Source organism: Gymnodraco acuticeps, unplaced genomic scaffold (assembly GCF_902827175.1).
Source record: "Gymnodraco acuticeps unplaced genomic scaffold, fGymAcu1.1, whole genome shotgun sequence".
In the NCBI taxonomy this organism is placed as follows: Eukaryota; Metazoa; Chordata; class Actinopteri; order Perciformes; family Bathydraconidae; genus Gymnodraco; species Gymnodraco acuticeps.
In genome coordinates, this window is record NW_022990047.1 from 3,231,383 (window position 1) to 3,247,261 (window position 15,879).

Below are 15,879 nucleotides of genomic sequence, written 5' to 3' on the forward strand. Positions count from 1 at the left end.
TGGGAGGAAATACCTCCTGTGGCGCTGTGTGATGGTCTTCGGTGATCTCATAGCTAACTAATGGATATACACTTGACATTACCAACATCCCACAAACTGCTGTTTGGAAAATAATGATGCTGTTTCCTAGGTCAACTTTTAACTTGTAATTTATATTTTTTAATTCAAATTGTATAAGAAATCCCTCGAAGTTCTAAAGTAAAATATTGAAATTTGAACATTTCGAATTTTGATGATAACTTGGCGAATTCCACAATGTTAGTAGTAGTAGTAGTAGTAGTAGTAGTAGTAGTAGTAGTAGTAGTAGTAGTAGTAGTAGTAGTAGTAGTAGTAGTAGTAGTAGTAGTAGTAGTAGTAGTAGTAGTAGTAGTAGTAGTAGTAGTAGTAGTAGTAGTAGTAGTATTGGTGTTGAAGAAATTGCAACAATATTAAAAAAACTGTGAGGAGTGAGACGTCTTGTTGACGCATTCTTTGGTGCTCTGTGATTGGTCAATACGCCGCCCTGGCATGACGTCAGTGCGGAGCGAGTAGAGGGAGCGCGCAGCCCTGAGGAGAGGCAGAAGCTGGAGGATTGAGGATGAAACCGGACTCACCTGAGAGCAGCTCTCCACAAGGGCCCGATGTAAACGCAGAGAAAACCATCAGGAAAATTCATAACGACCTAAAGTTGAGGACATTTCTCTCCAGAGTCTGCTTTGCGTCTCAAACAGGTAAGACACGCGCCTGGAAATACACATTAGGCTATTTTAACGTACATTTTAACGTGCTTTCAACCTGCTGTCTTGCCGTGTCCATGTGTCATTTATGCGGAACATTTAGGGACACATGACATGCATTTTTAGTTTACCTTTTGTTTGTGTTTTAACGTGATGGCATAATATTAAACCACCACCACAAACGCCCTTGATTTTCATTTAAAATGAGGGTACGTTTTTGGTCCCCAAACAGACAAAACCCCTTGTTCTTCAAAGTGCTAGAATATTACACCACGCTCCTCGTTCATTATAATGATCAGTAACAAATTGGTTTCTGTAATAGCTTTTGGGGATAATCCTAGTGGTGTGAAATAGTCTAGTTTTAGCAGAAGTAGGCCAATTGCAACTCTCATTAAAAGTAGGGGATTCTTTGCCCCCGGGAACACCCAATAAATTAAGCTTCTTTTAACCCAGCTCCATTCATAGTAAGTAGATTGTTTTAAAGACTCAGCTGTGAATCTCGGCATCAGTCAATCTGCTGCATCAAAGAAACGCTACTTTATAACGCTGTCTCGGGTTCATGGTCATGCGATCGTACAGACTTTTCAGGCAACATATTCTGCCGTTTTAGCTTCTATTATACCTGTTTACATGTATAGCTACAGGTTTTAAGTTTTAAAGGCTATATTTATGATTTTATAACAATTAGTCAGGGTGTGAAATAGCACAAATCATTCATTCTTAGTTACCAGATAGTCTTAATGTGGCTTTACATTAAAAACACCTCGTGTAAAAGTAAACATTGTTAGATAACAGATCTGCAGAATACAGCCTACGAATTGTATGTAGGCTATGAGTATACCTGAAGGTAATATTTTTTGAATGCATCTGAGCACGTGAAATGTGACCTGGTTGTATTTCAATTTGGTCCTTTGCCAGTTTAAACTAGATTATTAAAGTCTCTCCGGGGTTTATATGAATATAAATAATAAGTTTCACATATGACTCTTTGTAAATGATGAAAAGGCTACAATATCCGATTTCTTATGGAAATAAATCGGATGTTAATTGCAAGAAATGCTAATGCAGGGGCCTCCCACACATTGACTTCGGCCTATACAAATTCTTGTTTTTATTTTCATACCAAAGCCTAAAGTAATCATTTTATATTTTTGAAGGAGGCTGTTCAAAGCTACAATTCAACCAACAATTGAAACTATTAAGAATTACCTCACTAAGACATTAAACAGGCCTTCTACGAGACACGTTATTCATCACAGGAATATTTGACGGCAGGTTGATTTAGTTTGTAGCTTCTTTAACCAACACAATATGTGTTAGCCTACATTTTAACAAATGTGATCCAACTATGTTCCTCGTTTTGTTCAATTCTGCTATTCTCCGTGCGTAATTGTAATTTAAAAAACTGCTTACGTGTGTTTTCAAATATGTAAGGCCTTCTAATCCATTTCCATCCTCCTTCCAGATCAAATCAGCATGACGTCGGGCTACAGAACGAGATTGTGAGGGGCTCTGTTTCTGTCTTTGGTTATCTAGCTGTATGAGTTTTAAATACAGCATAAAGCTAGATAACCGAAAGTAGAAACGACTTCCATAACGTTGAGTTTATTCCCGAAAAAAAGAGGACTCCTCAGGCTTTCAACTCATGAAGGTAAGGAAATAGTTTTGCTTTGAGGTTTTTGATAAAAACGTCAATAGCCTATATAAATAGAATAATACTGTCTTTCAACGTTTTATAATAAACTTTGATGGCAGATTAATAGTTTGCAAAGCCATATCCTTGCAGTACTTTAAAAAAAAAATCTGTTTATTGTATAAGTCACCTCTTACATGAGTAAGGGTTCTTTTTAAGTAAAACAAAAATCTAATATATGTAGAGAAAATATGCCCCAAAAAAAACGCAGATTCAAATTTTTTACTTTTTTTGTTACAGTCAATAACTGGCCCTGTTGGGGGGGCTCTCCATTCAGACCCCTGCAGCATGGTGCTGAATGTTAAACAGGGCGCTCGATGGATGAAGGGGAATCACTTTGAATGTAACTCCAAAACCTACTTCATTTAAAAAAAAAGATTTTTAGGAAAAGAGTGAATAACATTTATTTTAAATGCACAAGGTCAATTTTCGTTCTCAATACGCTTTCTTTCACAGCAGACAATTTCACTTGTCATATTACAAAAAGCACGGGTTTAATTCATAAGATTAACGGTGGCTCTGTTCTATTTAAATGCCCCAGTAAGTCATGATAGTTACAACAGAACCCTGAAACTGAAGCAGATAAATGGGATTCAGCCATCATTAATTATATTATTTACACCTGGGCTTTTTCCATTGTGACACTGAAGTGTCTTCTGAAAAAGGCCGCCCACATCTCAGAGTGTTTATTCTCCCCCTCCTGCTCACCTGCAGTAAGTGAAAAACAGTAAAGCTACAGTCCTCCAGGATTTCTCTCATCTCTCGAGGTTCCTGCTTAGGGACTCACACAGTGCTGCAAAGACAATATTTTTATGTTTAGAAAGCAGATCCTCCTATATTCATCATTGTAAAGCATACTGCTTATTTATAAGGAGATTTTTCAATTTATGATGCATTTAAATTTCACCTTTTTGTTAAAAAGAAAGGGAAGGCTACTGCTTTGTCCAGGTACTAAGGGCTCTAAGACTGCTAATGATGCAGTTGAGTGGTGTAGCTACCTACACACACAGGGTTAAGAAAAACACTTGGCGTCTGTATTTAAAGCTGTAGCTAATCTTGGAGCCTTTGGGATACATTGTGTTTTGCCTCAATGAGAAGGCCAAGGCCATGCTGTAGACAGGAGATGAACTTTTTAACTTGGTACTTGAGCACTGAGCAGTGCATACGCTCAGCCCGGAGAATGCCACTAAAGCCTAAAGAGCACGAAAGTAAGATGAGTTTTCATTCACTCTCTTAACTACCTATTGCAGTACAGCTCACTGTCAAACCGGGCTAATTGCTTCGTTTCACAGCAAGATATTGGATATGTGAAAAGGCCGTGGTCCGAGTCTTTGCCTGTTATAGGTAGTGTGTCAGCATGGTGCGCCTCCTTAATGAATGGGAGTAGAAACACTTGAAGCTTTATTTATGGGATGATCCAAAGCCATTCTTGTTCCACCCTGTGTACATGTATAATGCAAATGTTTCTTTTTGTGCTGTTATTGTAAAAACACTTACGCTCACACAAAAACAAGGGTGCTGCACTGTGAATTGAAGAGCTAGTTAGAGATGTAAAAGTTGTATTAACTTCTTACTACTACTCAGTACTCAAATAAAGTACTGCTGGTGTAAATGAAGAAAGAAAGCTGTGTTTAGCTATACTGAAAAGTCAAAGTGCTGACTGTTCTTTTCATGTTTTATTCCTCTGTTTTCTCTCCTCCATCTGCTCTTGCTACAGACTTCCGATTAACATCATTGAATGAACGCTGTTTCCTGAAAAGAGGGCAAATCATCGTTAAAAGAAAACGAGGAGAGAGAAAAAACAGTTGGGCCGGAATTGCCACCTCCTCCTCTCCCCTCCCCCACTCTCACCCTTTTTGCCCAAGAGCCTCTAATGCCATCTGCACTGCCAACGGGGGACACTTTGCCCGTGCCAGGAGGCGGACAAAGAACCTGCCGGATCCCTGGAGTATGGGCGTGCTCAGAGGAGCCATCTTAAGAAACGTTGCCGCGAAACCTAAAATGGCTGGGCTGGCATACGAGGTGAGCTGCATTATGGTTTTCTGTTGGGTACCAGTGGTGGTGATGATGGTGGTGGGCAGGAGGTGGGGGTGTGATTGTGTGATGGGGGAAGGGGGCAGGAGGAAGGACGAGGGAAAGAAGAAGAGTTTCCCATTTCCTCCCCAGTCACACATGGCCTCTCCCTTCTCTCTTCTATCTTCTGCTCCTGCTAATTAGCAGTTAAGGGGTGATGTGAAGGGGGAGGTGGGTGAGGAAGGGTGGTAGTTTGTGGTGGGAAAGGGGGAGGGGGGGCTAGGTAGCAAACAAAATTAATGAGCTGGCACTGGTTGAAGGAAACCTGCCATCCTCTCTCGTCATGGTGCTTCTTTACTCCCCAATGCACACCAAGCAGCGCTGTATGTCGTGTTTCCACGTGGCAAACCATGGAGATTCATCCAAAACAAATGCTTTTATTATTAGATTCACATTAGGATATTTAGTACAGCATCTTAACTATCTAAGTTTGAAGAACCCCTTTGGGTTAATTCTGTCGAGGAGAGGATACCCGGAAGATTCCTATTCATGGAAAAGCATTATTGTTTTTGAAAGAAGAATCATTACAATCTCGGATTATGTTTATGACTAAGATATTTGCTCACAAAGCAGTTCCTTGTGTGCTAATTTCCACACTGAAAATCAGCAGTTTACTATATTTATATAATGGTGTTCATCAGAGCCATCTAAATGGCTTTTTTAAAAACACTTTAAATACTGGTTATATGGTTGGGCTTGTGTTTTCTTATGCATTCAGTCCTTAACATTTTATATTCATTATAACTCTCATTTTAAACGCAATACATTCCAATGCTGCACACGTGAACTTTTACACACACAGACTAAAAGCAACTGCCAAATATCAAAGCTCCAATTCTACTATCCCTGTAACCGCTCTTTCTCACAACCACAACACACACACACACATACACACACACACACACACACACACACACACACACACACACACACACACACACACACACACACACACACACACACACACACACACATACACACACAGAGATCCTGGGAACGCTGTTAATCGTGGCGTGGAGCTGCTCTGTAACCCTGATGGCTCTGTCTGCAACCTGAAGCAGAAAAAAGAGACACGTGAGCGTGTGTGTCCAGGGCCAACATGTGCAGCTGCAGTGCCTGTGTGTTAATGAACAGTGCCGTGCGTTTTCACATTATCATTCAGCCCCGCTCTCTCGCTCTTTCCCCTCTCAATAGCTGTTTAGTCCCCCATCCCCACCCCCACCTCCGCCCTCCGTAAGGGCCTGCGTTCCCACCATTGTGGGAGCTGGTGCTGCGGCAGGCCTGTGCTGGGGGGCAGGGTGGGAACGGCCCTCCAGACTAGACATGAGCAGATGCCTGAGACATTAGACTGTCGTGCGGATCACCGGGGTCGGGCGAGCCGCTGAGTTTTAATGTGTGAGCAAGTGTATGTGTGTTTGATATGTGTGTGATGGGGGGGTGGTAGTCCAGGCCCTGGAGTGCCACCTGACTGTTCATTAGTCTATTCAGCCTCCTCTGCATGTCTGAAAGGCATTTAGATGCTGTTTTGAGAAGCATTCACTGGCATTAGAGATGCATTCATACATGATATGCATATAGATGCTCAGGCCTGTCACACAGCGGATCACGCCTTAACATTAGATTCTATCAAACACGTAAGGCAAAGACTTATCAGCTCCACAAAGGTGTATTTTCTTCACATTTTACACAGGGAAAACCTGATTTTATTTTACCCAGTGGGCCCATCATCCACCAGGTACTTCTTTATCTAAGCTCAATTTAGCAGCTGGATATGATTTGTCCTTTCTGCAAACACAATCTACATATTTGTATCGCTGTCACGTGGTAAGAAAAGACAGCCATCGTGAAAATCTCCCACGACAGTTGTGTATCACCGAGAATGACTCAGCTGAGGCGATGGGTGTGCCTAACAAGCTGAATGATGTAACCCTGTGGATAATGATTATTAATGATCCTCATACTGTACATGTGCCTCCACACAATATATAAGGCATGCTCAGCCCACATGTCAGAAGATTATTCCCTCAGAACTGTCTTTATAATTGCATTTGCGCTGCTCATCTGTGATATACTGTACAGCGCACAGCTTCAGGCAGATTTGTCAGAAGGGAGAAAGCAAGGTGAAGCAGAGAAATTAATCTTGGAGGTACTGTAGCTTGCTATGCTACGTTTCTGTTGAAGATCTGCATAGAACGTTAAAGAAAACAAAGGGGCAAGGCGGTGAAAATGAAGTGAAACTACAGATTGGCTTGTCAAGAAAGGGTTAAAGACGGTGGAGACAAATACTATACGTGTATGTGAAGGAGGCACGAGAGGCAGGTGTAGCACACGGGCAGCCATGTTTGAGTCACCAGTGTTACCTCTGCGTTTGCTGAGCGTCTGTTAGCTTGTGCATTGCCATGCAAAATATACAGCCTGAAGTGTGTGTGTGTGTGTGTGTGTGTGTGTGTGTGTGTGTGTGTGTGTGTGTGGTGTGTGTTGTGTGTGTGTGTGTGTGTGTGTGTGTGTGTGTGTGTGGTGTGTGTGTGTGTGTGTGTGTGTGTGTGTGTGTGTGTGTGTGTGTGTGTGTGTGTGTGTGTGTGTGTGTGTGTGTGTGTGTGTGTGTGTGTGTGTGTGTGTGTGTGTGTTGTGTGTGTGTGTGTGTGTGTGTGTAGTGTGTGTGTGTGTGTGTGTGTGTGTGTGTGTGTGTGTGTGGAGGTCGGTCTGCAACTGTATGTGATAGCTGCGGCAGTCGACAGAGACAACGTGGTCAAAGAGAGGCGGTGACGGTGGCTTTTCTTTTTAATGACTGATTTTAAATGCCATTTTCTTAATGTCTTTCATTTTTTGTAAAGCACTTTGAATTGCCTTGTGTTGAAAAGTGCTATATAAATAAACTTGCCTTGCGTTGCCTTGACTGAAGGAAATCCGTACGAAAATGTATTTGTCTTCTCTACGCCTGCTAGAAGAACAATTACTATTTATAGTATTTGGAGGATGTACAATGAGACGCATGCACACAGACTTTCCCGGATCTTTAATTCTGATGCAATACGCAGGTTGACATCACATTAAATCAATTAAAATATCAAGATGAGCTTAATGTGATTTTGTGTTCTTCATAAACACTTTGGTGAAACTGATTAAGAGTCTGGTTTTAATCTGCTCTGAAACAGACAATAGTTTTCCATCAAGATTGTCTGGACAGTGAGGTCAGCAGCTTTGACTCCATGTCAGGAGGATTTAGGATGTAGACGTCCCTGAGTTTCCCTCTGCACGCTATAGACACAGTGACTTAGTGATACATTCTTCAATATCTTCTTATACCTTGAAAACTGACAGAGAAATGTTTTTCCACTCCAGAAAATGACAGAAAATAGATGATTACTTTCCTTTGCTTCTTCCTTTTCTCCTCTGTTATTCATTATGAGCTATGCATTATTTTTTACCATGTGAGATTTTCAGCACAAAGTAATTATTATGTGTGACATGATAAAGTGACAGTAGCCGCCACCCAGTTTAAATTCTGTGCTGGTGAAGCAGCGTAGCCATAGTAGATAAAAATGTTAATACTATATAGCTCCTGGGTTACCTCTTAGGACCCTCCTCACTATGTGTAGACTCTATTAATGTTTTAACGGCTCTGCTGTGATGTATAAAGCCCGGCTCACCCGCCGCCCATAGTGTTGGCTGGAGTCCAATGTGGGTCAAGCGAGGCTCATCTGGTGTGTTTTAATGCAACTTTGTCCGAGACTAATCTAGCACAAAGCCTGACATTAAGTATCTTAGAGGAAGATGGAGAGAAGTTTCGACATCCCAGGCTTTTCAGATTACGTCTGTTGGCTGTGGTGTCCCTGAGTAGGGGTCCTGTATGCTCCAATGAAAGTAGAGGAGAATTAGGTGACTTAGCCTTTAATACAGCAGCCTTTGTAATCACATCAGGAGCAGATGAGAATGAGGAGTATTAAGGGGAATCCTTGGTGTGACCTCATTTTTACTCCTTTCCTTATTCTACTGGTACAGTACATGAATTAGATACGAGGGTGGAAAGAGGAGAAAAGTTGGAATAAAGTCGATGATACACTGAAAAAACTGAAACGTTGACTTAAATCAAATGTATTATGTATATTAAGTTCAACTTAATATTATGGCTTCAACTAACTTAACACAGTTAAGTGAAATAGTTGACATAATACATTTAATTAAAGTCAATGCTTCAGGTTTTTTCAGTGTATACGACTCCATCACTCAGTCAGAAATCAAGTTCAAGTTCATGGGTGCAGCAGCTCTGTCTGTGGCCACCCTGGAGGAGGAGATGGAGGAGGAGGAAGAGGAGGAGGAGGTGGTGGATGGAGGTACATAGCCTTTGACCTCTGTTAGAGTTGCTATGGGAAAGAGGCCGGCCGGCTCAGTAATGTTCAACTGAAAAGGCCGAACTGTCAGAGCCGTCCAGCAGACGTCAACCCCCCACCACACACACACACGGACTCAAACCCTTTCACACATGCTCACAGATGGCACGGGCCAGCTTGGGAATGTTAGCTGCGAGAGAACGCTTTATGTTCATCAGACACCATTATAATTCATCCAGCCGTTAGAGTGACACATTACCAGTCTGCACCTCTTCCTCAGTTCAGACCATAGACTGGTTCAGACCCACTATTGTGTTAAACCATTTGTGTCTCATTTTTCAACCTCATCCAACACATCTCAACACCCATTGTGTGTGTGTTGGTGCTCTTGACTTGTGGGCTTAGAAAACACTATTGACAAATAGTATGGTTAAACAACTCTTGTCAGAAAAAACCCTTTACCACAAAAAAGATTCCCAAATGTATTATAACGCTAGTCTTAAACTAGACTTGATTGTTCTGTGTCCCACACCTACTCTTTCGTGTCTTATTTTCTGTTATCCATCTGTCTGGATAAACTGCATGTATAGACATATATATGAATAATCAGTTTTATCCGTAAGTTACAGAATATATTTCTGTCTGCTTATTTCCAAATTGCCAGTATTTGATGCTTTAGTGACTGCATGTCGGAGAGGGCATGCAAATCCAGTGATTGTAATATGTGCATGTTTCCATGCCCTGTCTGTAAATGTGTGCAAGTGTGTCCTCATTTAAGGTTGCATTCATTAAGGGGAGGGGTCTCGGGAATAAAAGAGTGTGTATTTGCATACGCTGCATGCTGTCTGCAGAGAGGGAGCAGTCAAAAAAAGATATCAGAGGTGGACAAAGAAAACGAGGACAAATCCTTCATTGTGGGGTTGGTGGGAGTAAAGGCTCGTCTGAATTGGGGAGTGGGTGGAAATTGACAGAGAAAGAGTTGGGGCTGGTTCCCTGTGGGGATAAAAGCCTAAGATCCCCCCATGCACACAGCCTGAAAATGGGAGAGAAGAACAACACACAGAGAGTAGGGGCCTGTTTCTACAGGGCATGAAAAGGAAGTTTGTTTTTCTGAAACACTGTGTACAATTTCTGATGTACAGAACTAAAAACAAATGCACAACAACACATTCTGTGTTGTCAAAAAATACACATCAGCATTTTCAAATAGCCAAACTAAAGATTTCAGAATCATTATTACCGTTTTCATACTGGGTGATAGACACATCTCAATATATTCAGTGTTTATGCAGTACTTTAGAAAGCTTTTTTTTTTTGCAAGCACTTTATAATCTCTGAAATGCTTTACAGATTAATATTTAGATTTTATTGTGAATATTTTTTGTTCTCGTTGTTAATGAAGTTACATTGTCAATACTGTCTGCTCCTAGAAACATGTATTATTGTTGTGGAAAACAAATATTTGTCCTCTTGCTAATAATTCCCTTTTATGTTTTTCCGCAGGATGGGACAGGACCTGCACGCCTTTCTTTATGAACCTGCTGTTGGACATTGTGGACCAAATGCAAAGATGACGTCAGCAGAGACACAATATGATTTCAGATATTCAGCCGCCCAAAGGGGAGAGTCTTACGAGATGTTAAAGAACCGTATGCCTAAAATGCACAACTAATGCTTGCTATGCATATAAATACCATGATTTCATGTCTGTCAACTCATCATGATTACCTATTATTTTCAAAGTTGCAAATAAAAAAAACTTTAAATGTTCTACTTGCTTCTCACTATCATTATGGGCATGTTAATGTTTTAATTAATCATTTGAATTAATTGTTCTAATGAAATGATATTAACACATTCTTGTAATTTTAATGGTTTATTGTTTGTATGATTTTGAATACAAATATTGAACATATATCATATTTGATTGTCTTGTTTTTGGGCAAAAGGGTGTTTTATTTCAGTGATCGAAATAGGAAACATCAGTTATTACAATGAAATATTATACTGCTGAGTTTGTAAATATATGTGTTTTTAACAAATAATTTTTCCAACAGCATTATAGTCTTTAATCTTTAATAAAATACATTGCAATCGATATAAAATAGACAATGTTTTAAAGAGTCATGTGTGCAGGACATTTTCTAAATCACATTTTAATGTGTGTGAAGATCGTATTTGAGTGACCTCACATTAAGTTTTAATTAGGAGGAGCAGACAGAGGGACGTGTGCTGAATCAGTGTGGGAAAGAAAAGTTCATCAGCCACAAAACTCAGTGGACAAAATGACCCTGCCCACTAATAAAAGATATAAGATTTCGTTTATTCCCCTCATATTTTATTCATTTCAACAGACACATTTTAAAAGCATGATACAATCACATTTGTATAATCTGGATAAAACCACTGTGTTGTTTAGTTTAAATTCTTATCTACTACTGCCCACCATGGGACGATTAATCAGGTTTGAGGATTACAGGCCTTCCTGGTGTCAGTCGGGACCTCAATCAGTGTCCGACTGATCTGTGATCGGAGTCAAACAACAGATGGACACTCGCAGGGTAAACAAGGGATTATTTGCGTCTATCTGGAAACAAGAAAAAACGCTTTAAAAACAAACCAGTCTACATTATTTACAGCTTAGTGCGGGATTAAGCCTCTTTTTGAAAATTAACTAAGTTTGCATAAGTAAAAGAGAAGACCGAAACGTATAAGGGACAGCTTTGTGTTTTCTATTCTATACATTATAATTAAGGTTATTTTCAAACAATGAAACAGTTTAATATCAGGTCTATAGTTAAAACCTTTCATTACATTATATAATCAAATTAAATGCTGAATGTATGAGTCGCAGCTACAAACTCTAGATATGCCAACATTCATTTTACACAGGGAAAAAAACAAACACTTTTGCATTTGAAATGAATAAAGGGTAAAAACATCTCTTTAAGTGAGATTAAGATTAAAGGGACTTTACTCATTTAAGTAATTGCAGCAGCTCACAAATAAAGGTAGACTATTAATTACTATATACACCACACTGAAAAAACTGAAACATTGACTTTCATCAAATGTATTATGTCAACAGATTTCACATAACTGTATTAGGTTCGATAAAAGCAACTTTATTACATTTGAATACAAAATACAAAATTCAACTTAATATAAATGTTTTCAACTGAATTAATACAGTTATTTTGAAATTGTTAACATAATATATTTCATTAAAATCAAGGGTTCAGTTTTTTCAGTGCAAACACAAGGGAACAAAGAATTGAGTCAAATAAGTTAGAGTGAACAAAGTGTAAAACCACGTCTGCTTAAATCCAAAATCACACTCATAGGGGACGCCTCACACATGGAGGGCCATGCGGAAGTCAGCACGTTTTCAATCCATCCAAACGCTACAGCGGCTGATTTCGATGATTAGTTCCCCCCCTCTGGATGACTGCAAACCAATTACTGAAATCATCCTTTAGAGGGGTTATGGAACCATGGCCCAAAGGTTTCAATTGATTTTTGTAAATACGTTTACACTGGTTTGATTTTCATCATACATTTTTTTTGTCCTGTCGTCCTTCATGCATTAGTTGCCTGAATGGGCTTCCTGGGTTAAATATTGCTTTTTGATGAGTGTCCTGGCGTGACGGCTGGTCAGGGACCTGTTGGTGAAGTCCCTACAGGTCAGCAGGGGGTCAGGGGGCACGATCTGGACAGTCCCCCAGAGGGCTTTAAACAGGCTGGAGAGGCGCTGAGGTCAGGAGCCAAAGCAAAAGGTCAAGGGCCGCTAATTAAGTGGCTATTTCCTGCAATTCCCCATTGACCACTGGACTCTGGGACGGACAGGAAAACGCCTAAACAAGTTCATTTACAGGAAGTCAATAAAAGCTGGTTACAAGTTAAAGAGGAGTGACTGGAACAACAGATACAAGATGATAAAGAACAGTGAGTTCCCTTTTAAGGAGCTTTTAAGATAAAGAACAGTAGGTTCCCTTTTAAGGAGCTTTTAAGATAAAGAACAGTGGGTTCCCTTTTAAGGAGCTTTTAAGATAAAGAACTGTAGGTTCCCTTTTAAGGAGCTTTTAAGATAAAGAACAGTAGGTTCACTTTTAAGGAGCTTTTAAAATAAAGAACAGTAGGTTCACTTTTAAGGAGCTTTTAACGGAGGAAAAAAAAGAAAACCCATATTTAAGTCATCGGTTAAGTCTGATTTAGAAAAGTTTTGCAAATCTAGAAAAAAATTATGCCACATAACATACTAACAACTTTAACTTGATTTAAACTCAGATGAAAATAGACATTGATGGATTAATTTTTGTTCAATAATCTTACATTAAAAACTTCAGAATGAGCACGAGAGAGAAAGAGGCAGGACCTCAGAGTTTAAGATGAGAATCCTAACATTTTGGAGGGAAAGTCGGTAGAAGCTGTTTATGCCTTTCCAGCCCCTGAATGAGCCTATGTATATGAACTTTTAGCATAAGAATGGGGATGGGGCCTGTGAACTCCTCTGACACTGACCTTTCTCCCAGGATGTGAATAGTATCACTCAAGGGCTGCCCGGCAGCCTTTCAGTCAGACCTGAGCCTTGCCCTCGCCTAAAACTCCTAATCAGGCTGATTTAATGTATCCTACAAGTCCTTCCTCACCACCCACACCACTGCCGCTTCAGAGGAGTCGCTCTGCAGACATTTACTGCAGCACACAGTCCTCACAGCCCTGCCTCTGGGCCCCTGCACTCTGGGAAGTTAGAGGAGCTGGTTTGAGACAACAGGGGGCCCTTTCTCTGTGCAAAGAGTCTGGGTCTCTTTATAATCAATTGGTTCCTCCCCCACGGAGCTGATGCTTAATCCAAAATATGTTTGATTTCTGAAATAGTTTAAGAAAGGGAATATGTAAAGGGAAAAAAAAGAAAACAATTCTAGAAATCAAATAGGTTACATTATCTGTCAGCCAAAATGTACTGCAACAACAATCCGACACGAGTTATATAAAGAAAGATGAAGACAAATTCAGTTCTACATTGAGCTAATTGTAAACATTAATTTTGGATTTAATAAATCATTTTGCAGCATATTATGTAGCTTTTTAAGAAAAGACACCAATAAGGAGTCCTCAATAAGGAAAAGGAAGTGGGAAGGGCTAAAAGGAAAGCACCAACTGAACCTGAACAGTCTCCTTTCTTTTTATTACCCCCAGTATTTTAAAAATAAAATATCATGCAAAAATCACAAGAGAGGGTCAATATTCCTAAATAATCATAAAGTTGTACTGACTGGTTTGGGGTTAAACCGACAAAGTGTATTTTATGTAGTAATTCCAACAAACAGTTTGAGCCAATTTATAGATTTGCTACTTGAGCATTATTTATATTTTTATGTTCCAGAAGGTTCAACATTTAAAAAACGTATGTCTTTATTTAAGAAACAACATGTATTCCCTCTTTATTGCACGTATTTGTTTAAGATTCCAGCAGTCTATGGATTCCAGTAAGTTAATTTACACCTTTTTGTTTACGACTTACATCAGTGTTTACGGCCAAAGTGCCTCCGTTGATTGTTGCGTAACCCCGTGATACAGCCGGGAAACAGCAGCGGCTCGCGGCCTGTAATACAGCTAATGGACGCTCCGGGTAATGAATGGAGCTCCTCTGAGAGCCAGCCTGCCGACCCGGTGACTCAGTCTGTATCAGGGCCGCATGGCACAAGACTGATGGTCTCGGGGTGTCAAGTGATTACACGAATAAAGAATCACATAGGCCTATAAATATGATTTTTAAAACGTTTTTAATCTTGACGGTTCGTCATAAAAAAAATGTGTTGGCACATTATTGGGTTGTTAACGAATAATGCGAACAATTATTAGTTCTGCACTTTTTATGTAGCCAGTGTAACGGTTTATGTTGGACCAAATAGTGTGTGTGACTGTGTAAAACATATTCTTCCTCCACAAACAACCGAGCAATATAGTAATCGTTTGCAGTACAGCCCCTTGATTTTCGCTGTAACCGTTTTGAGTAAATACAATATACAAGATCTGTTTTATTTAACGACATCTTCTGCAATGGTTTTCTTGAGGCGTTATAACGAAAATTAATGAAATCAGATGTAGCCTGTGAAAACAAGCTTTCACAATCAAGACAATAATGTAGAGGATTTTACGTGAAGGACACAGGCAAGCACATTTGATCTAAAATAGGCGAATACGAATAAAAAGGTTAAGCCTGATTTATGCAAGTAAAATACCCAATTAAAATCATTCAATTAGTTGTAGTATTGCGCAACGTTTTGTGCTATTGATATTAATTTCACCTATAGTTATTTAAAGTGGACTCAGAAAAACATGACATTCAAAATGTGTCACCTACATACCTGAATCCACCACAGTAGCCTTTTGACAAGCCCTTATTTATTGATGGGTGAGAGAAGCATGGTTAAATCAGTGGATCCAGGTTGAGTTATTTTTTGTAATCAAAAATAGAGTTTGGTGCTGCACATGCAGGTTAAGAAATATGATGTGTTCAGTATAAAACTGGACTGGATATCCTTTGAAAGAGTGTGTGAACGAAGTGTGAGCGAGGAGACCTTGATAAGGTTTGTGTGTGTCTGATTCTTATTGTTCTTTTTGTCAACTAGCTTGCAAATCTCCACTTTCCGTCTGTATGTGGGGACAATATTCAATGAGAGAAAAAAGCTGGAAATGCTGGTCTTATATTCTAGATTGGGGTTTGCATCCAGTCTGATAGCTAAATTTGCTTGTAAGATTATCAAATTAATCATCCTCATCAGACTGTTTAACTCTAATTTCTTATGTTGATATCTTATTTTATCTTTTAGTTGCACATTTTTACTTCTTATGTTTATATAATTTAGTTTTTCTTCATTAAAGCAGATAATTAAATCATTTCTGATTTTGATAAAAATGTTCTTGAAGAAATTAAGTGATTTAAAAATGTACAACAGAGCAGAGGAAGAGTATTGGACTATTGGATTGGACTAATGGATTTCATTGTGCTACCCTTTGATGCATAATGGCAATAAAGATCCTTACATCCTCAAAAGATGGG

General features: G+C 39.5%; 1 long non-coding RNA gene across 1 annotated transcript; it reads left to right on the plus strand.

The window, feature by feature from the left end:
* Positions 1 to 571: 571 nt before the first annotated feature.
* LOC117545715 lies at positions 572 to 10,583 on the plus strand. Its single transcript, XR_004568878.1, has 4 exons — positions 572 to 710; positions 2,182 to 2,367; positions 4,127 to 4,431; positions 10,317 to 10,583. It is a non-coding gene; the product is annotated as an uncharacterized LOC117545715 (long non-coding RNA).
* The last annotated feature ends 5,296 nt before the right edge of the window (positions 10,584 to 15,879 follow it).